Source organism: Platalea leucorodia (assembly GCF_965183815.1).
Source record: "Platalea leucorodia genome assembly, chromosome: 7".
In the NCBI taxonomy this organism is placed as follows: domain Eukaryota; kingdom Metazoa; phylum Chordata; class Aves; order Pelecaniformes; family Threskiornithidae; genus Platalea; species Platalea leucorodia.
Window position 1 is genome coordinate 25,863,672 of NC_138829.1, and position 22,729 is coordinate 25,886,400.

The 22,729-nt window shown below is 42.1% G+C and overlaps 1 long non-coding RNA gene across 1 annotated transcript in view; it reads left to right on the forward strand.

Moving 5' to 3' along the window:
- Nucleotides 1-18,825, forward strand: part of LOC309593280 — a 59,263-nt gene extending 40,438 nt beyond the window's left edge. Inside the window, exon 3 of the long non-coding RNA XR_014228748.1 lies at nt 18,673-18,825. This is a non-coding gene — a long non-coding RNA (uncharacterized lncRNA). The remainder of the gene's footprint in view (nt 1-18,672) is intronic.
- Nucleotides 18,826-22,729: the final 3,904 nt, after the last annotated feature.

Consider the following 22,729-nt stretch of genomic DNA (forward strand, 5'->3'; position numbering starts at 1 on the left):
TGTTGTCTAGTAAAGGTTTGACAGTTTAGCGTTCAGAATCAAGAAATCTTTGGAAGCTGGAAGTTCTCTGTCCTGTTCTGGTCTTAGAAGTGTATAATTTGTAAATTCTCAGTATGATTTGAAAAAATGCAGTGCCTCATGGGTTTTTTCTTTGTTTAATCAAAATCATGTCTTTTTAAGTTGTATGATGGTATTTTTAATGTTCAGCAATAACGTGATTTCTTTTTAAATGCCAGCTATCTGAAAAGTGCATTTAAGCGATTTCAAGGAGTCCTTTGTAGCTGTAGCAGTCTGGCAGATCAGGCCATCAAGTAGCAGAAACTTAATTTCCAGTGTGTTTATGTGCATACAGCTAGGGCCAAAAAATATTTCCTTGTCTTTCTTATGTGCCAGGAATCTGGAGGAATGTTGGTAGTTCATAAGATTTCTCAGCTGTCTGGAGTAAGGAAGGGAGATGGCCTCTGTATTTGCTTTTCTAACTAAACTTCTGTTTTCCTGAGCACGAGTTTGAAAATCCATTGCAAGTCAAGAATTTTCTCACTGTTGAGCACTATGTAACTCCAGGAAGATTAATATAATCCATCAGATTCATTCTCTTGTTCTTTGGATTAACAAATATAGCTAAAATCCAATTTCTTTGTCCAATTTTATTGCCACTCCAGGAGTTTGCAAGGGTATATGGATTCAGATCAAAGACTTTAACTGAGAAACAGGAAAAGTGATCTTGAATCTATTTTAATCTTGTCGTGCAATTCTACATTCTAAATTGCTAAGGAAATACTAATTTTATTTTGGTGTTCACCTTTGCCCTCTTTTTTGGCAAATACATACAGGCTGGTATGCTAAGTAAGATGCTACTCCTGACGAGGAGGATATACTATACCTGTACCAGTTTGAATCAAGCAATGGTGTAGTTTAATGTGCACACATTTAGGATCCTAATTTTTACATTTTATTATACTAGAAAATCATGGGTTCATTTTTATCAGAAGATTAATTTGTGTCAAGATCTAATTGGATTGAAATTGGAATTCAATTACAATGCACAAATAGCTTTAAACTTGTTTGTTAGTTATCTATCCAGACTGTTGAAGGTAGTTTTACTTAAAGCTTAAGAAAATATTTTTTACTGAAATCTGAGTCTAAAAAAATCCATCTATACTTAGGGAATTGAACAGATTGTTTCTGTTTGTTCATGTCTTTCAGTATTTTAAACTAGCTTAATTTACACTCTCACACCTTATTTTTCTTAATGTTTTGCAAAAGAAAAATAAGCTTTCCTGTTTTTTCAGCTCCCAGTTGGTTTCTCAGCTTTCAGTGAACAAGTCTTTGAACTGAACTAGTTGAATAAACCAAAACATCTCCCTGTACTAAGAAAAAAGGCTCCTGTTGTCAAAATAAGGTTCTTGTTTTAACAAGCCATGAATCTAGAAGTTTAGACAGTGGATTATATGTATTTAGTGGTTTGACTTTAACTGCCAATTGAGAACCTGTACTGCTTGCTCTTTTCAAGTTGAATTTTAAACAAATTATTTAAAAAAAAAAAAAAAAAAAAAAACAAAAGGGAAGATGCTTCTGCACTTCAGCTGCTGTAGTTTAGAGTCCAACATAAGTTTAAACTGCTGGTATCAGTAGCTTATTCTACATGTCCTTTGACAGCAGCAGTGACTGTTAGCTGATGAAAGGAGCAGGTACCAAGTAGGTTACATGTATACATATCACTCTGAAAACAGTAAAAGTGTAGTCTCCATCCTACTATTGCTGGAAGGTAGGTGTTCATAATTTCATTGTATTCTTTCTGCCTGGAGGTGAGTGTGTTTTCTTCTAAGCTAATTCTGCTTTTTTTTTTCTTCCCTGTAGAGCATGAGAATTAGACTTTGGAAGCCCATCGCATGTTAAAGTCTTGGTTTGGCCAAAAATTAGATTAGAATTAGGGCACAGGGATTCAGGTGATAAATGGTACAAATACTGCAAAACCCTGTCTTATAAAACCATCCCAGGACTCTCTTCTCCAGTGTTTCTTCATCTTCAGCCATTCATAAGGAGGTTTAAACTGATTCATACCAAGGGAGACAGCCTGCTCAGGTTTTCTTAATATGCAGCCTGCATTCTCCTTTGCTTTGTGTCATCTGCCAGGTCATCCTCTTGCATTGTCATAATACAACTAGCTGAATTTGGCTTTATTTTTTTCTCTCTTCATAAGTCTGCACCGCCAAACAGTTGATAGCAGGTCCCAGCAGTGAATATGAGTGGAGTAATCCCAGCAGATAGATGGCTGTCCCTCTGCTTCACACTAAAATGTCCGTACCCCTATACTTGGGGTGTACCGTGGGCCTCCTCTTCCTTCCTTCTCTGCTCCACTTTTCTCCAGTCTTACTGCTTCCAGGCTGTATGCTCCCAGTGAGTATGGATCATCGGTGTCTTTTTCTTCTCCAACTCCCTTTGAACTGTCTCATTTAATGCCTGGAGCTCTTTTCAGTCAGCTATTCAGTCAGCAAAATTTACGAGCACATGTTGCTTTCCCTCAAGTTCTTCCCCCATGTGTGTTTAAAGAGGGGTTTGAAGGAAATCAGGCTGGTGGCTCTTGCTCTTTTTATGATGAATAAATGCTTCCCATTCACAAAGATATGCTCTCCCCTCCCTCTCCCCTCCCAGGCTAAAAAACCCGTGCTGCCTTTGCTGGGTTTGCTGTGGGAGGGCTGGAGGACCCAAACGCAGACAGGGAGCTTTCATCACCCTTCCTAAGAGACAGAGTTGTTGAAGCCTTTTCTGCTAAATAACAGAGCAAACTTACAGCTCTGTACTTCTGCTCGTGAGGGGAAACGGGAGGTCTCCCTGTCTCTAAAGCTCCTCGGAGAGAGTCCAAAACAGTTGCTCTAAACAGGCAGCTCCCGGGGCCAAAAGCGCTCGCCCGGCGGGCCGGGGCGGCGGGACCCTGCTGTTCAAGGCCGTGGCCACAGAGAGGCAGCAAAACCTCACGGTTGGGGCGGCGCGGCGCGGCTCGGCTCGGCTCGGCTCGGCTCGGCTCGGCTCGGCTCGGCTCGGCGGGCGGGGCGGGCTGCGCGGTTCGCCCCGCGGTTCGCCCCGCACGCCCGCTGTTGCACCTCCCCGGGAGAGCTGGGGGAAGGGGGGCCTTCCCTCCGTGGCCGTCCCCAGGCGGAGCCTCAGTTACCCTGCTGAGAGGCGGGTTAGAGGCAGGGCTGTGGAGGGGGACGCGGGAGCTGCTGATGGCCCAGGCGCGGGGGGTTGTCACCTCCGCGGACGGTGGTTCAACCTCTGCTCACGCTGCTCTGCTCCCTGCACCGTCGCGTCGCAGCCATCGAGCCCGGGGTACGGGAGCGCTGCAGACTCCGGCTGCAGCCTTACATTTGTATTTGGTTACTTACCTGGCGGAAGGGAGGAGAGAAGCTGAACGAGATAGCGTGTCTTCCTTGGGAGGTTTCTCATGTCCCCACACACAGTACTTGGGTGCGGCCCTCTGTCACCATCATCCCTCAGGGTACCACAGCCTCCTGCCAATTTCTTTTGTGCATACTTGCTTTGATGCCGCATTTAAAACATCCTCAGAAATCGGGAAAAGCCTTTCAAAGTCACAGCCTTTAAACAATCTTCCTTTTCATCTGAGAATGGCAGACACTCAGTGAAGAGCGGTCCAGGCTCTCAAGGGGGTGAAACAACTATGCAACTATTCCATGTCAATCATGGCACAGACTCATAGAAGTATATGCGCCAGTTGCTGATAGGAGTCTGGCCCATGTCCCTCCTGTAGCCCTACAGGAAGACAGTTGGCAGAGCCTGATTCTGCACAGTCTGGATTTAACAGAACAAATGAATGTCGGCTGCTCTGGGGACCAGTGCATGCTGAAAGGTGCAGTGGAGACCTTTGAAAATCACTGTCTTGTCGTTTGCCTCCACTAAAGGCCACCATTTTGCTAGAGATGTAGGAAAGCCCTAGTCTGCTGGCTACCAGCAGCTTACCGTACAGCAGCTAGCTCCGTGGTGAGGCAGGATGAGTTAACTGGTGGATGGTCATGTTAGGCAAGGTGGCAAGGGAATCCTTGAATGCAGTTTGATCCTCTGACTGTGTAACTGAGGTAGGGAACTGATTAGGCCTTCGCTTCACACCAGAGGGAGGTTATATAGAAGTCAAGCTAACATAAAATGTATTGATAAAAGTCTTTTTATTGCACAAAAAAATGTTGGGTGCTTAGGCTCCACAACTGATGCTCTGTCTTCAGTGACATTGACCAGATGGTGCAGCTCAGAACACTGATGTTCCTGCTTGTGCTGGGGAAAGGGCTAAGCTCAGAGCCAGCTTTATTTAGCCCTGTGTACTCTTTGGCTTCTCAGATCTGAGCTGCTCTGTGATTCATGAGGGAGTCTGGAGGCACCTGGGAACAAACACATCCCTGGACACTAAGTAGAGAGTGTAAAAAAATAGCTGGCATGTTTGTGAGAAAAAGGCTTGGCAGTTGTGGTTATTTTGTGCATTGAAGAGCATGTACCTATAGGTACTTACAGAGAAGCTGCTAACTCAAGCAAGGTTGTGAATGACTTCCTCTAACTTGTCCAACTAGCCCTGCCTATTTGTCTTGCTTTCTGCCTCAATGCAAGGTTTTGTTCCTGAACTCTTGTTGTATAGCCATATAGTAACAGATGGACGTGAAAATGCTGAGTATTCGGCTGCCGCGGAGTAGCCCTTCTTTGATAGAGATCCTGAATTCCTTCCTCTCTTGAGGAAAATGCCAAAAGCTGCAGAGACTACAGTGCGGAGAAGTGGGAAGGGCAGGCTGTGGCTTCAGGCTTCCTACAGGAGCCACCTGATGACACCAGTTTTTGTAGTTTTGAAGCCCCCCTGAAACCAGGAAATTGAGAAACATGGTGAGAGGTTAGAGTCCAGAGTATAAGTCTGTGTTCAGGAGATGAATCTGGCAGCATACTCTTTGGCTGTCTGGCACATGAACCCTGATATCCTGCAGTCCTGTAGTATCTTTCTCAGAGCACCCCATAGTACTTAGCTATGTTTTTAAATGTCCCACTGTCCTATAAGCTGGTTCAGAGTCTTAAGTCCCAAATTGACTGATGGGGGCCCCAAGGCATAGAACTGAGTTACATGATTGTTGCAAGGTCATACTAGCTTATCAGCTCCTGTTTGATGGCTTAAAACTTTAAAGGTTTTACAAAGCTTCAGAGCTGAAATCCCTTTTCAGTTCTCTGGCTCTGTGATTTTTGCCTTTACTTTTTTTATGTAAACCAATTAAATCTCTTATGGGCAGGCTTCTCTGTTTGGAGAAGATCACATAATCTAACCCATGGTGGGAAGAGACTTCCAAAGCCGTACATGCTAGACAAAGATCCTGCCGAGTCTTGTGTAGTTTATTTAACCTCTGCAGAACCTGACACATGCAAAAAAATATTTTTGCTCTATATTGGAAAAGGACAATATGCTTGTGTATCACATGAGGATCCATAGGCCTTTCGAGTCCGTTAGTTACCACAAGGGAGTGTTAAACAACATCCAAAATGAGAAAACCCTTTTAACTGAGCAAGTTGAGGGTCTTAGGAAATCTCTGAATTACCGATATTAGCTTTTGTTCCATTTGGGGATTTCTTTGCTGTTTTAAGGACTGTGAGATCACCTGGAGAAGATTCACCCTAGATATGGAATGGAGGCCAGCTAGGAGGGCTATAATTTCCTATTAGTACTGTTTGGCGGTGCCTTTGGGAGTGACTACATCACTACATACCTCCTCTCCTGCGCTTCTCCCATTCCCAACCATGCTGTGACTGCATCCTGCCCTGCCTTTGTATGCCAGAAGTCAGAAAAGAACAAGGGAGTACTGGAAAATCTGATATGGAAGTCAGTTGCTAAAGAATAGGAATATAATTAATGCCAGTTGACATAGCTTTATGGAAACGAGGTCTTGTCAAACAAACTTGATCTCAAGAATGTAATCTCAAAGAATGGATTGTTAAAGGCAATTGTGTAGATGTGATGTACTTCTACTTTCATAAAGCATTTAACTTAGTACTGCATGATAGTCTGGCTAAAATTTTAGTATTACACGGTATCAGTAAAGTGCCTGTTAAATGGATTAAGAACTGGTTAGCTCAAGAGAGCTCAAAGACATCATTTGTGGGAAGTATCGCTGAATGAGAGTGTCCAGGGGATTTGGCAAGAACTGATATCAAGTTCAATGCTATTCAACAGGTTTGTCCATGATTTGGAAGTAACTATAAACCATAGCTGAGTTTTAAGTTTTGCAATGTCACAAGATAGGGTAATAAATAATGAGAAAAACTTTATATAAAGCGATTAGCATCATGAGGAAAGCTAATTCTAACAAAACGTGTATTAGCAGTCATATACAAAGTAATACACTTGGGAGCAAGTACTGTATCTTGCCATCCTCTATTCTGTAGCTATATATTGAAAAAAGGCTATTGCATTCCTTAGAGTTGACCACAGGAGCAGGAAGTGGGAGTGATTTTTAACCTACATGTATGGCATTGACAGACTGCTAGTAGAATATAGCATATAGCTCCAGTATAGAGTTTTTAAAGGAAGGTTGAAAAACTAAAGAGAGCACAGCAGAGGAACCAAGATGACTTGGAATGAGCAAATAGAGCTCAGTTCGTTTAGTTTCAAAAACATTGAGAACTGACTTAGTGTAGAAGTACCTTCATGGAGAAAAAAAAGCCAGGTGCACTTGTTTCCCCACCATGATCAGAGGACCCTTTCACAACAACAGGAACCAACATCTGGAAGTTTATATTAAAACTGCTAGTGTAGTTTATATTAAAAATAAGGTACATTTCTTTCAATAGAAGAATGATTGAATATTGGAAAGGCTAGCAAGGATGTTTTTCATTTTGCATATCCTCAGCGTCTATCCAGTGCCTTAATGAAAGAGTCATTTTAACTCATCACCATTGTGCTCAAAGTGTAATGCTGTGGCCTGAAATATAAAGGAGGGCATCCACGTGGTCTTTCTGCCCTTAAGTGTGACTCTGTGAAGTGAACAACATGCTGAAGAGATTCCTGTTGACTAAGCATCATCTTTGCCCTTGCATCATATTGCAGTCATACACAACCCTGCTGTGTCTCTCTGTGCCAGTATTCAAAAAGAACAAACCAGATAACTAGATGATGTATTGTGTATATGTATACACTCTCTCTCTCTTTATACATGTATATAACTTGCAAGAACCCATCGCTCTTCCATCTTGTGCTCCCATGCCATGAGTGTGTTTCTGGCCATGAGAAGAAGGCTTCTGTTAACAGCTTAGGCTGTATTTCCAACCTGCCACCTTCAGTCAGTTTGCCAAGTCAGACCAATCTCATTTTCTGGCCCTTCAACCTACACCCAGAGCTCCTGACTGTTCTGAAGACTTTGCTTGGTCCATACTGCTCTAGATCCCTCTTCCTCAACCCAGAATGCCGGTAAGCTATTTCTGGCCTTCCCTACCAGTAGCAGTCAATATGGGAAGCTGTGGGAAATGAAAAGGGTGCTAAGGAAGTCTCAGTAGGTCCAAGCACGAAAAAGCTCTGCTTTGTCCCCCTTCTTTGCACCTATGGGTTTGCAGATCCAAGAGTGGGGAAATATTGGAAATACTCCGAGGCTTTGGATGAAAATTAATAGGCAAAGATTGGGGAACAGAGAAACAGGCACAAGAAGAGATGAGATACAGGGAGGAGAAAGAACAGTATGAGGAGGCTGAGGGGAGGTCTTTATAGTAAGATTTCCCATTAGAAGATTTTAGGAGACTAAGCAAAACCCTTTGCAGCCAAAGCTGCTGTGTTGAACACAGAGAAGCTTATGTGTCTTCCTCATGAAAGAACTGCAGCACCATCCCGTTTCTTTCTCATAATGGACATGGGCTTATGTCCTCTCCTCCTTTTTTGTGCTTCCAGTGGAGTTGGATTCGCTGAGCTGAGCTGAGGCAACAGCTGATCCTATTGGAAATACTAGTGCTGCTTTCCTGGCAGTACCCCTGCATTCCCACAGTAGTTGTGGCCAGGGTCAGTGACCCTTGCAACCGCTTTGTGCCCTTTACCCTTGCCTTCTTTCTCTGTAATGGCACTACAACTGATTTAATAGCATTAATGTTTTAAGCCTTTCTCAGATCATTCTACTCCCATTGGCCCTCCTCTTTCATCTTAATTTGGCTGGAAGAAATGGCAGCTCTTTCTTGCTGTTGGCTAATGAACCTGGAGCAAGCAGGAAGAATGGCCTCATAAAGGCTTCTATAAGCTCAGCTCAGACTAGTACCTGACTAGAGCAACTTTACAGTTGGCAAGAAAAGAAAGCAAAGCCTACCAGAGTCTCTGTGGACCAAGACATTTTCTCAGATATGTTTCATTTTCTCAAATCCAATGAATTATTTTGTGATTCATATTTTTTTCTGTTCCACATGTGATTAAACCTTGATGCTATGAAGCTTTGTCAGAGGGAAAGAAAAATCCCTGGCTTGTAGGATAGACAGTATCCAAGTGGTCAGGATTCTTATGTGGGATGCTGCAAATATTTACTGCAGCAGATTTGATCTGGGCTTTTCCACAGGCTAGTTCTGTAGCAGCTGTAGGACTGAGCCCTTGCCAAAGAAGCACTTATTAATTCACACAGAGTGAAAGAGTTCCAACAGGAGAGACTGTTCCCAGAAGAAGAAATTACACCAATCAAGGCATTTAACTATGCTGGGGGAGAGCCAAGTTCAAGTCTTAGGTCCAGAAAAGTAGACCAGGAACTTGAGCCCAAATCTCTCATATCCCTTGTAGGTCTCCTTCTACATGCAGACTTCTGTGTTGCCCAATGCAAATTAGGGAGCTTTTTCTAGCAAGGGTTTCCTCAGGACATTGAGTTCCTGCAAAACATGTAGATTTCAACAAAGTGAGTATTTCCCAACAAAGCTGATTATGCCAAAGACAGAAGGAAAAAAAAACCATGAGCTGTTCTATGGATGAGGTGCTGACAAGTAGATAGAGAGGGAGATATTAGGGAGATAATTAGATAGTTGCCCAAGCATGGGCAGACTTGTGGCAGCTGCCTAAGCCATGTCTCTCTTTTTAGTTCTTGCAAGTGTCTTCCTTACTTGGGCTGCAGCGTGTGTCAAATGAAGGAATTTTACTTGGAATCATAGGGAGGATTGGCAGGTTTGCATCATTCTCTCCTGAATGCAGTGCGTGCCTGCAAAAGGCCACACACCCTTTCCTTTGCCTGTTTCCTTTCTGTGTGGAGGAGGAATGGATCTGTTGATTGATGTGTGGTGCTTTCATGTGCAGACGTGAACTTTGGGATTTGGGACTGTATGGAAGCAAGCCCTGCCATTACATTTGCTCTATTTTTCCTGTTTTCAGTGCCATTGTTTTGGAGCAGCTGCTTGTTTCAGATACATGGCCACTTCCCCTCTCTGCTCACTTGGACCAGGGCTGCTAATCAGTGCTATCAAAAGAGATCTCAGTAGATATTTGATTCACCACCTTCCACTTCCTAGAATTATTGTTGTGCTTGCTTGTAACTGGAAGGATTTGTTCCTTCCAGACACTTGGTATTGCTTCATGTAAGTGCAAGGTCAGTTCTACAGCACTGGTTTTCATCCAGCTCCACTACTGCTTGGAAAGCATTCTTGACTAGCTGTTTGGCCTTTGGAGTCAGTTTGTCCCAGTCTATTGCCAGTGGACATCTGGATCAGAATCACGGCTGGCATTGACTGGCCCCCTTGACAGTAGTCTGGGCAAAGAAGCCAGAGCTTGAACAGACCATTAGATAATTAGAAGCTACTGCGGTGATTTGCAAGAGCCTAAAGAAATGGATGCAGAGGGTCCTCTTGCACTCCTAGAAGTAGTAACTCCGAAGGAGTAAAACTGGCTCTGAAAGTGTTCCCTTTTCTCTGAGAGACACCCCTGGGTGTATTGCAAGATTTTGCTGAGTTTCCTGGTAAACTGCTTTGTACACCTGATGGGGCTTGCAAAGCCAGGAGGCCTACAGGAGACAGGCCTGCATCTTTCTGTGGCTTGTTCACCATCCATATAATGGTTAAATGTTTCTACTGCACAGTCTTCTATTGCTAGCTGAGGAAACAGAGGGAATGTAGCTGGACTCTCAGAGTCTAGACAGGATGGCAGGACTGGCAGCTAGACTAAGCTTCTCTTTCTCCAGATTAATCTTCATGGCTTTTGGATGACAGGTCAGTCAGTGCCAGCTGCATGGTGCAGTTTTTGCAAAGAACCTGCAGAATTTTTTGAAAATTTTTGAGCATATCAGGAAGGGAACTGTAATCCTACCTCCTGACTTCAGGTTTAGATCCTATAACTCTAAAGTTTAAGCTGAAATTTAAGATCTCTTCTCTCTGTTCTCCAGGTTGAGCACAAAAGAGTGGAGGGTTTTAGAAGTCTGAAAATCTGACAGCGAAGTTGCTCTTCTTCTAAGGAAACAAAGGGGGTAGGAATTGATCACAGCATCTGTATTCAACCTTTTCAATTTTGCCAATTTTTTTGGTGAGCAACAGGAACCTTTTCCATTCCTCCTCTTCTCTATTGCTGTCCTGTGAAAGTGAGCAAGATTCACAGCTGTGCCTATACATGTGCAGCATTTTGAAACTAACACTGTAAAGTGAAGCTGGATTTTCTTTAAATATTTTCTCTTAGTGAAGACCTCCCTTAACCAGAGGTGTTTGTGTCCTTTGCTTGATGCTCATCTGAATAATTGTGATGAAAAATAAAGTCACTAGTCAGCAACAGCCTTCATCTGAATGGCGCTTTGGGGTGGAGGGTCTTAAGCCTTCCTCTTTGAAATCAGAGCACTTCTGCCTGTGCTGTGTTAGCACCATTTTACAGTCCAGAATCAGTTTGAACAAACTAAGCAGCATATTACTGTTTTGGTGACATGCAGAAATCCTAATCCAGAGGGAGACCTGACTAACAGGCTCAAAATTTATTTGGAATCGAAGGTCAGGGCACTTGGGTGAATTATGAATTGATAAATGATAAATGTTAAGAACAAGAGTCTTTCTGCATCAGGGTGGGCAATAGGCACTTGCTAGCAGTAGTTCAGATGAGGCTGCCTGGTGACTGCCCCCTGAGGAGATTCTTCTTCAAGCAGCAGATGCGGACACTGTAGGAGAGGACAGGGGACTGGGAGGAACGTGGCTGTTCCTCAGCTTGATAGTACACAGGCTGCCTGAGGAAAAGTTTCTTGTCCCAAGTGCTTCCTTTGAGTGAGGAGAAAGGACAGGCTATGGGATGTGAATCCTTACTGGCATGTGTACACAGAGATGGAATTAAATCTCTCTTGCATCCAAACTGTACTTTAAGAACTTGATTCAACCCTTCACCAAAGATGGACAATAACACACTAGTACGTTTTCTGCTCAGAGACAATGAAATTCTTTTTCTGCTTTTGTATTAAAGAGAACTCCTTTACTCATGCTGCCTCTGTCACCCAGAAGTAGGTGTCAACTTTGTCCCAGCCCATGGCCTGGCCATCATATGCCATCTACATTGTTTAGATCCTTCTGTCTAAAAGGTTGTCCTTGGTAGAAGATATTGTAACCCGTTTGTGTTTGGTGGAAAAGAAACTTTCTTAAAAATGTGAAAAATGGTACTGGCCCAGGTATGGCTCTAGGACACTGTTGTTCAGGAAAGCAGGATGTGGCAATGAAAAACTTCTTTTTCTAATATGAATTAGTGTGTTTGCAATCTTTAACTATGTGTTTATTAAACTAGGCATTTGCTATAGAAATGGAATAGCACCTTGTCACTATGGTTGTGCTGCCTTTCAAGGGGGGATGAGAAGAAGGTGCTAATTATCTGGTGATACATGAGCATCAGATCAATTCTGTGGAAGTGAGTGTTTTCAAACATTACTTATTTGTTCACTTCATCAATTGAAAAACACTTTGTGTTTGGCTGACACCAGTTGTACTATACGCTCTGGTATCTCCCGATCATTCCTCCAAGCATGGAGGATAAGTGATAATCTTTTTATTTCATCCTATTGCCTTTCAGCCCCTCAGCCTCCAAGTACTTGTGCCTTTCCACATGGTGTGCTGGAAATGCTCTTTCCAAACTTCTTCTCCTTTGAATGTTTGTGGTCACTCTCAGCACTCATGTCTTCTTATGAAGGCATTAATGTAGCATGTTGAAGTTCTACATGGAAATGGCAATAATGGCTCAACTGCAGTTTATTACTACTCTCCCAGTCTTCTCTCTGTTCTCTTTTTTTCCTTCCCATCATTTTATGTGTTCATGACCTTATTAATTGGGTATTACTGACTTGAGAAATTGTGCTTCCTCCTGGAGAAAGATTGCACCTTTGCCTGTTTCAGTGACAAAGCTAGAAAGCTGGGCAAAGTAAATAAAGCATAATGACCAATATGAGATTGTAATTAATAATGAAGTTCCTTCTTAGCTGCTTCAGCACTCTTTTCCTTGGGTTTCCACAGCATCTTCTGAGATGCCAAAGGTCAGGCACCAGTGCTCACAAAATAATGCTGCCAGCCATAACTTCACCAACCCTTTTTAAAACTCAGTCTAAAGCCAGCTAAGAAAGGGTGTTTTGGGGCTATGAATACAAGCTTGTTGTGCTGCCTTCTCCTGCTACTCTCATCTTCCCTGGCTGACCAGCTTCAAACAGCCATCTCTCAGCTTATTCCTCCCTTGCCGAGTTCCTGCTGGATCTTTCTTTTTCTCCTGTTTTTATCCCACTGTCCTCGTGCTGCCACTTCAGTGCAGTGCCATGGAGAGAGAGGTTTCTTTTGCTATTTGGAGCACTTCCTGGCCAGTCAGCTGCAGACTTTTTAAGGCATTTAAAGGGGCCTGTAAATCATATATTGCAAGGTGTCTTCATTAATTATATGTTTTATTAACCCCACAGCCTCTATTGTGCTCTCAACTTTATATAGAGATCACAAATGATATACTAAAGATACAAAGGATGGTGTTTGTCTTGAAATGTTCTATCTACATGGTTGTTTTCTCCCCACTTCTTTTTGGTTTTAGGGGGTCCTTGTGCCTGAAAAATATTTATTAACACTATCACCTCCTCCTGTTTGATGTCTAATTGTTTTGGCAGCAGTTTATAGTGCAGTTTTCTATCTGCATTAGTCCTGTGCCACGTTTATTTCCTTTGCTGATAGTTTTGACTGAAATAGAAACTGCTAATGGATTTCTCCAAAGGGAAGACTTCACACTGCACATAATCACCTCCCAAAATGAATATCACTTTTGTTATTACAGTGACCTATGATAGAGACATTATTTTTACTTTAATTGGTGGTCTAGGAGTTAGTCCCTTAACAAGGGAGTTAAACAGATTTCAGGACTGTAGTTCAAACAGGTATTTGAGTGATGGAAATCCAATGAGAAACTCTGCCCATCAGTGAGCTCATGGGGAAAGGTCACTGTTGGCATAACTTCCCTTCAGCACTCAGAGGACAACAGTGGCAGAGCTTGTCAGATTGCAAGACTCTAGTTTAGAGAAAATATGGAACTACGTTTAGGAATGGTGTATCTAAATCAGCCAAGCCAGACAGAGGAGTTCATGGCGCTTGCCTGAGGTCACAAAGAAGGTCAGTATTGGAGATGGAGTGTTGTGACTGCAGGCTTTTGCTCAGGCTGTGTACCTCTGGTATAGAAATGTATAACCTGTCCAATCTTGTCTCCCTGGGGCGGTGTTAATAAGACCAGCAAATGCTTCAGAGTCCTCAGCAAACTGCTAGTGGGGACTCTAACTGGGCAAAATCTGTACCATCCAACCCTATGGATGCAAACTGCAAGCTGAAAGATTTGATGATCGTATTGTTATCTATATTCTATTCCATCATGAAAGGTATTAAAATATTATCTTAACACACCTGATCCTCCAAAATGCTACGAGGCATTTGAACAACATCATTCTTTGTGCATGTAGAATATTTTTCTCACACGGATCTTGCTGTTTTCCCCTCATTCTCGGTTCTCTCTGCTGATTGTCACATATCATTTCAAGAGCTAACCCCATCTCTGACTGCAGCTATTCGTTATCAGCCCCTTTGCCTTTACCACTTCCATTTGTAATTTAAACACCCTAATTTAATAGGTTTGTCTCATTATTTTGATTAATCATATTAACTCATATTAATTAAGAGATGGATTTAGGTAATGACAGAGGTTAATGGAGTCAGTTTTCACTTTCCCCTGGTTTTTCAGGGAAGGGGGGACACAGGGGTAGGAGGGGAAAATAAAAAGAGAGACTTGAAAGAGTGAAAAAGAGAAACTGTTGGGGGGGAAATCTCAGTTAGCAATCAGAAATTCCTCGCTAATTGAATGTCTGATTTTATTAATGATGAAATTTATAAAGGTCCTTAAGAAAAGAAAAGAATTTAGCCAGTTCAGCAGTTAAGTGTGAATATTAACTAACTCTGAGATAAAAGTTAAAATATCCATTTTCTTTTCTTTTCTCTAGTTCTTTAAATAAAAAGCTCTCTTTGACACTTCATCCCATTAGAGCTTTAGCTTCCTTTGCCATCCATTGCTAAATGGCTGGAGACTGTGCAGAGAATGTAATGTCCTGGGCGGTTTAAGAAATGCTGACCTTGGAGGGCAGCAAGTTAATACATGGATCATCATAGTGCTTATTTTCCTTGATGCTCGCTCTCTGATGATGCGTTGGTAAGTGGAAGAAGGATTCCAGCTCTGCCCTGCGCTCTGCCTCTACTCTGTCATGCTTGTTTCCCTGAGGCTCAAGAAAAAACGAACTGCAAACAATGTCAGGTTCAGCTTGAACTTTGTGTTGGTGCTGTGGGCTGCGTTTCCATCTCAACAAAGGCATGGTGAATCCTTTGCTCATCGAGGTCCCTCCATGGCAGGGTCTCATGGTTATTACTCCTGGGCATGCCCAGCAGCAGACTGCTCCTAATTTGTCTCTTTCTTTTTCTTTATTTGTGCCAATGCTATATAGGCATAAAATCCCTTTTGAGGAGGGAACTCTTTATAGCCCTGCTGCCCTCGTGCAAATGACGGCATGAGGGCAAGTCAGTGGAAAGCTCTTTCATCCTGTGCTCCATGACACTTCAACTGACCTGCTTCAATGAACATTTGAACAGAAAGCCATTTTGGAGCTGAAGCCAGTTGGTAGTGAATTGTGGGGTAACTGTGCAAGACCCCAGAGTAAGCAGTTAACCTTTCTCCTTACCGGAAAAGATTTTTGTGACAGTGGTAACATTCCAACGGTAATATTTTTGTGACAGTGGTAATATGGTATACAAAACAAAAGGAGGTAACAGTACAGGAAGAAAAACTGTCATTCAAACCCTAAATTAACAAATATGAGCAAAGATTTTGTATAAATTGTCACAAATTAAATAAAAAAGAATTAGAACAAGAAAGTTGTTTTGTGAACAAACTGTCACAAAAAGAATATTTAATTGTGAGGGAACTTGACATCTTTGTATATACTCTTCCAGTAAATGTTGCTGTTGAAATGCAGTACTCACAGACGACTTGTGAAAGGTAGCCAGTAAGTTTTGTAAGACCATGTTCTAGTTTGAAGTGTAGTGCACTATCAGCCCAAAGATTATTTGGCAATAAATTACAAAGAAAAGCACCAAGATCATGGTGAACATTTTCTGTGAGGTATTTGGGGAAATATTCTTTAAGTGTGACCGACTGTAGTCATTGTATTTATGTTAACTCAGTAGAATACGTTGTCTGTGGAAGGACGCACAGTACCTCTTGACTATCTTGACTGCAGTACAGTCCCTTGCTCTCAGCTACTTTAAGCTGAAGTTTGCAACATGGACAGTCTCATGTGAGTTTTTAATTTCATCCAACTGCAGTCCTTATACCTAACTCGACTGCCACTCAGAAGAAATTTTAATATAAATTCCAGGAGTTGATTACTTTTTCGTGATCTGTGATTAAAATAGCAGAAGTCTAAAGTGGAATTTTTCCATAATCAGTATTTCAGAGTGGATGAATGAAACAAATTTCAGTTCAAAAGGCACTAGAGCAGTTGAAATCTGATCAGACTGACTGACCTTTTTGTGACTTTGATGAGAACATCAAAAAACAATTTTGCTTTTGCAATGATGTTTCATAACAGGTAAAAATATACCACATTTCAAGACTGTTGGCAACTTGAGAATGTTGACAGTCTGTTTCTATGATGTTAGAAAAGACTGTAAAATTAACATCCTTTTTTTGTTGTTGTTTTGTTTTATCTTTGCTTAATATAAGCATAAGTCAACTAGGAAATGGTTTCTGTGCAAAATGACAGTTGACCTGAACAGTGGAGAACCAAGAGTTCAAAAGATCCAGTTGGTGTTCCCAGTCTAATATCTTTTGGCTTGCATATAGAAGTATAAGCATGTAGGACTTGCATTTGAAAAGCACAAGGCTCAGAAGAGAGAGAATTCTAGGCATGTAACATTAAGGGACTTCAGAAATAGATGACTGGAAGCGTCTAAATGCAGCCTGACATTATGAAATGACCCAACAAAATTTCACTAAATTGGGAATTAGAACAATAAGACTGGCAGCGTGTTTTTTGTTCAGAGAGCTAAGGTCTTGTTCAAGCAGGGAAAGCCTCTCAGGCAGACTTTGTCTCTGTGGAGTGTCCCTGCACGGTTACCGACCCATCACAGCTGCCTCTCTACCTGGGAGTATTCCTCTCTGAAATACTGCTTTCCCTTGAAGAATTCTCATTTTATTAAAAGCATGCAAAGCTTTTATCTCTATGAAAAGCTTGAAAAAGTAGAATGTTAAAAGCTCAGAAAATGTAAAAGCCTGATACGAAAATCCAATACATGTATATGCATATATATATATATACACACACATATATAAAAAAATGTATATATAACTTTCTATATAAAGGACAACAGTACTTCGTGATATTTTAAGACAGTTTGGGGATTATTTTGGAACCTGACTCAAATTTGAAGTCTTTCATTTTGCAAAACTGTCAATGATTTCAGTGAGGGTTCAGATTGACAGAGGACACCAGATACAACATTTTCATTGTGGGACTGGGAGGACTGGACTGCTCCTTTTTAGAGACTTCTAGTGGATACTGTTTGAATATGTGTCTAAATGGCAAGTTTGAATAAAAGAGCTTGACTTTAATGTTTATGATTTTTTTTCATACTCCTTCACTTAAGTTTGAGGTACAGATTTTTTTAATTAACAGTAGACATACAACCAGAGATTTGCATACTGTGAGGAAGTACTAAGTAGGCAAAAGCAGATTGCAATACTAGCCTCTGACTAAAAATAAAGATTAAAAAAAATAACAGCACAGAAAAATTGTGTAGCTATTATAATTTTCTCAAAAAAAGCCATGGTAGTTTAATTCTGATTTTACTTGTGTTGAATTTACACCAAACAAAAGTCAATGGAGTTGCTTCACAGTGTACAGTAGCATGAGGTTAGAACTGAGTCCTGTATCTTAAAATATTACATGTAAGTGTGTACACACTTCTTTGTGGGTACACTGTATCTCTTTGTCTATGCATATTCAAGTGTATATATTTCACAACTGCTGTCTGCATCATTCACTTCCAAAACCAGCATGCATTCATTTTCATAACTTTTTGTTCTATTACAATATTAATGGGACTATCAATGGGAAAGGACAAGAGAAGCATTTTTAATGTTTATCTGACAGTTGCAAATTTCACTTGAGGTTGTTTACTGGGATCTGATTGTTGGCAAAGAGGAGTAGGAAAGGCAGCAAGATGAATGGGATCACAGGAAGAAGAGATGTATTTATGGGTCTTCTTAGCACCATCTAAGAGTAATAAAAAGTCCTGTCTTACCCCTCCTTTACCAAGTCTTAAGTTTTAAACAGCAAAAAATGAGGGATTCTGTTTAATCCAGGTGGCCTGTTCAAAGTGAAACACATTGCATTTAAATATGTGAAAATCAGCTGAAGGTATATGTTTATTCTCATCCAACATATTTTCCCTAGTGGGGAAAATGCCTGGAAATAAGAGAGTTTCTGGACTTGTGGATGAACCTGCAATGTGATGTCAAACTGTGTACCAAATTGCTGTTGGAGGTTGCCTTTTTTGACCTTCAGTTCTAGGACTATCCTAAGTGAGGCTTATTTGTTTGGGGGAGAGCTGAACCTTTTCCCAGTTTTGCTCTGCAGCTTTACAGACCCTAAGTTTTACAGATCTGGGCATTGCACCTCCAAATTTTCTGTGCTGTAAACATGACCTCAGACAAAAAAAAAAAAAACAACAAACAAAACCCACAAACAGTCTTGGAATTCTGCTTGTCTTTTTAGTTCATGCTTTAAAATGTTTAAGTATCAGGTTTTTAACTAGAAATGCAGAGAGCCTAACTTTTCACTAGCCAATGTTTAAGAACGGAATCAAATATTTATAGGCTATAGATAACACAAAAATGGTAGAATGACAGCCTAAGAGTACTGTGTTCAGCCCTTGTCACTTCTGTCACAGATTACTGCGGAAATAGAATCCCAGAGCTAGGTAGCAGGCTGAGTTGTTTGGAAAAACAGGCTGTTTCATCTGAGGGAAAATCTTTGGAGAAGAGCATGGAAGTGTGAGGGGAAGGTTTAATTTTCCATGCAAAATGAAATCCAAAATAACTGGTTATGTAGATTTGAACTGTTAAATGCTCCTTCCTGGGAATTACAGCTGTGTTTCTCTTTCTGTTCTTCTCACTAGGCTGGGCTTTATTGGTGGATTATGTCTCCGTTGATGCACCTTGACTGCCCCACTGAGACGCTCTGGCGAGGACTTAGACCACCACTACAGGGCACTGTGGCAGATCTTTTTTTTTAATGAAAAATATGAAGTTTCCACAGGAAGCAGAAACATTCCCCAAAATTGTAATTATGTCAAAGGTAACTAATTTGGAGGAAGGTTTGCAAGAACTTTCAGTTGTCAGTATGTAAAATAATAATTGCCATAGTACATGAATTCTTATTGTGTTTTGAAATATCAGAGTGAGGAAACAAGAAATTTGGAAAGGAGCAGATACAAAACCCTTGGAAAGGAAATCAAACAGCTATACAAAATGGGGTTCTCAGCTGTAATGGATGGCTTCTACCATTTGCTGTCTTTTGGCAAAGCAGTTCTCAGCCAAAGCTAGACTGCTTTGTCCTGCGCTGAAACAGTGTGTTAGAAAGACACATTTCACAGATAGTGCACAGGAAAGACAGCTTGGATGGGTAAAGAGGCAATTTGACAATGAACCAGTCAACCAAACCACTGACCTCTCCACGATGCTTTTGTGAGCCTGCCTGATCTGTGAGCATTTGAGCTGGATGGTTTTGGTAGGGGCTTTCTTTTCTGGCATACAGTCCTGCCTTTTCTGGATCCCTCTCTTCCCCTTTCTGTGGGCTGGGGAGAGCCATGCAGGCAGACAGCATATAGCCATGTACGACATCCAGCTGCTTCGAAAACTGTCTTGTGGGAGCGAGGGAGGAGGTGAGAAAATGCTTTGTTGCTGCTTGTGCCAGGGATCCCAGAGAGACAGAGACATTGGTGGAGTCCACACATCACTGCCTGGTAACTCCACTCACTGTTTAGCAATTACCAGGACTAATTTCTATTCAGTGTTAGGTTTGGGTTAATTACAGTTAGGTTCCTTTCAGTAGTTAGGTTAATTACAGTTGGGTATTCCCTGTTGTCACTGCCCCCAAAAGAGGGGTCTGATCCGGGCCCTGTTTCCTGCCTGCAAAATCCAAATTCAAACTGGGACTAAAGCAGTCCGGACCAGTGCTTTATTAAAAAGCCAATGGAGCAGCAACCATGTTGCACATGCCTTCATTGCCTAAGGCTTCCCCAACACTCTTAAATCAATCTGGGTTTGGTGTGTCGCTGCTCAGAGACACTCCTATGCACTTTACACAACAGGCAGTATAGGCTTATCTATTCACTTATGTCTGGGCTCCGCATGTAACTCTCGCCTACAGTGCCACTGCTGGCTGGCTGCCTTATAAGCTGGAGCCTCCTTATTTGGAAGGCCTCTGCAGGAAAAGAAGAGTCCTACCGTTTAATTTAATAGTGAAATTGTTGGTGCAGTATCCACACATCTATTAATTGACTGCTAGGGCCAAAATCACTGTAATTTCTCCCAAGTTTCCTGCAAACTAGCCTTTGGCTTCCAGTTCTTTGCAGTGCGACAGCCTCAGCAAGCTACCACCATAAATGTAGCGTCAGCAGGGCCTTTATCTCTGGCACACAACTGTCTACATCCTCCATCCCAATCATTGCATCTTTCTAAGCTGGTTCCTCTCGGAAGGAGCTGGTGTGTCCTTTGGTCATGAACACAGCCATGTGCACAGGGGACGGCTTCATCTATTGGGCTAAGCATTAAACTGAGACCCCAGGACCTGTGTCTTTAGGCACCCCTTTTAGTGCAGTCAAGTCACTTAACTTCCCTGTCCCAGCTTCTTCCTCTGGGGAAAAGAATTCAGCGCCCTCTTGCAAGGCAAGGGCTGATGAGTGCAGCTGATAGACTGGCAGAGGGAGGGGAAATGGAGGAGGCTCGTTTCTCCCTCCTGGCTGCACCTGATTCTACTTAGGGCCCCTGTGGTAAAAAGTGCTATTTGGGGGAAGGGATCTCTCATAGTGAAGGAGGCAGATTTTTGGAGGGCTCTGGAAAAAGTTCTGTGGAAGCGCTTTCAAAAGTTGCCTTCGTGGAAGAAGGTTAACAGGTAAGGAAAATGAAGAACTGTTACCTGCTGAATTCTACTACACTAGAACAAGGCAGTGCTCCACAGAGCTGACAGGAGGTTGGTTTAAAGCAGATAAAGGAAAGAGCTTCTGTGCCTGGCTGCTAGAGGCTGTGGGACCTGAGAGCACTAACATGTTTAAAGAGGGACTAAGCAAATTTGTGGACAACAGGCTCATTAAATGGGTGCTAAAGAGAATGTGAGGAGGTACTGCTGCACGTCACAGCTCTGAAGGAAGAGAGGTGCTGCCAGAGGATGATTTAGGAGAGATGGTACATGACTCTGCTTAGCTTGTTTTGTTTTGGAGTGTTGTGTGTGACAGAAAACTAGTAATGGTAGGACTAAATGTGAGGTGACCTGAGGACAGAATTACCAGAAGAGCTTGTGATCTCAGTGGCCTGCACAGGTTTTTAGTGAAAGCAAATACCTCTACTGGCCTGTGAGGGGGTGTAGCACCCAGTGAGTTGTTTCCCCAGGGTGACACTGACTGACTTATTATTATTTACGTGCTGAAATTTTCCTTGGCATATCCCAGGTTGGTTGGTGGATGAAACTGGATGGACACCAATAGCACACCTCTGTGTAAAAGTATCTTCAGCAATTCTGTGAGTGCACCAAGCCTAGAGCTCGTTCTTTGTCTCAGGAGGCTGGGGGCAGACTGGGTGCTTTCTCCTCTGCTGCTTTTTAGAAGGTCCCTTTAGCAGTGAGCATTGATGTGCAATAGGCTCTGCTGAGCATGCTGGCAGCAATGATTCTCAGCTGAGCGATATGATCGCAGATGGCACCTACTCATGCTTATCCTGGAAGCTTATTTTACAGGATCATCCCAAGATGCTGAGAACAACTATGTTGTTACATGCAGGAATATTATTACAGTGCCTTCATAGTTGTCTATGATGCTGAAAGTCAGATGCCATCTGCTTGTGTGAAGCTCTGCTCTAAGCCGACTTGATTCCACCTCCAGGTCATATGCTGAAGTGGTAAAGGTGTTTGCTGTATTTCTTCTCTCTTTCCAAGCTAACGTCTTTCAGTTGTACCCATCTCTTATCAGAATGACCTTTGGTAGGACACAGTGTGGAAATTTGGGGAGTTACATTTAATGTATTTATGGTTACCCTTATTCATGTTCATAAAATGCTTTGCAGGCATTTATAGTGTAACTTTGGATCATGTTCCTAGAGTAAGAAAATGTTATATCTAGCTTGAAGGTAGGGAAGTAAAGGTAAAAAGGGGCAAAGGGATTTGCCCAGATCTGCCGACGGAGTTACTGGGCATTGACATCTCAAGTCTGGTGCCTGCCTTTGTGCCCTAAAATGTGACTCCATTGCTGATAGACTGGGGAATCACTGAATAACAACTTTGCCATGCTGGGCAGTAATAAAGGAACTCTCATCTGTACCTATTGGGAGGACAACACTGGAGAGAGGGGTGTGTACAATTTGTAGGTCTCAATCACAGTTGACCACCCATTTCCCCTCATGCAAACTAGTGAATAAGCCACTAGGTTTCATTGGGTACTACATGAAGACTGGAAGAAGGAAATACTCTCAGGTATCAAGTTGAATTTAACAGTAGAATTTATTCTCACTGGATGTTGTGAGTGACCAAGAATATAAATGAGATTTGGTATTCAAGTCCATTGATGGCTAATAAATGGAATGGTTTGAATACAGCCTTTGGCCTTATGAGCTCCTTAAAGGACTGGGTGCTAGAAGAGTGTACCTGGAGAAGGTGGACTCTTTCCCAAGCATCTGGTGCTAGCTGTTGGTGAGAGAGGATATTTGGTGTGATGGACCTTTGGACTGTCTGTTCTTATGAACTTGATAATGCACATTTTGCTATGACAATCAATGTAAGCTCTAATCTTGAGAACGATGGATAGTTAGTAATGTTAAAAGCTATGACAAGATCCTACAGCAGCTCTTCCGCTCCAGTCTTCCTTGCTCTGGCCTTGCAGCACTCTGTGCCAAAGTCCAGGTTCCTACATTTGAACAAGTTAACAAGTACCAGGGCCTACATGGGGAGCCCAGGTCCCGCTCTCA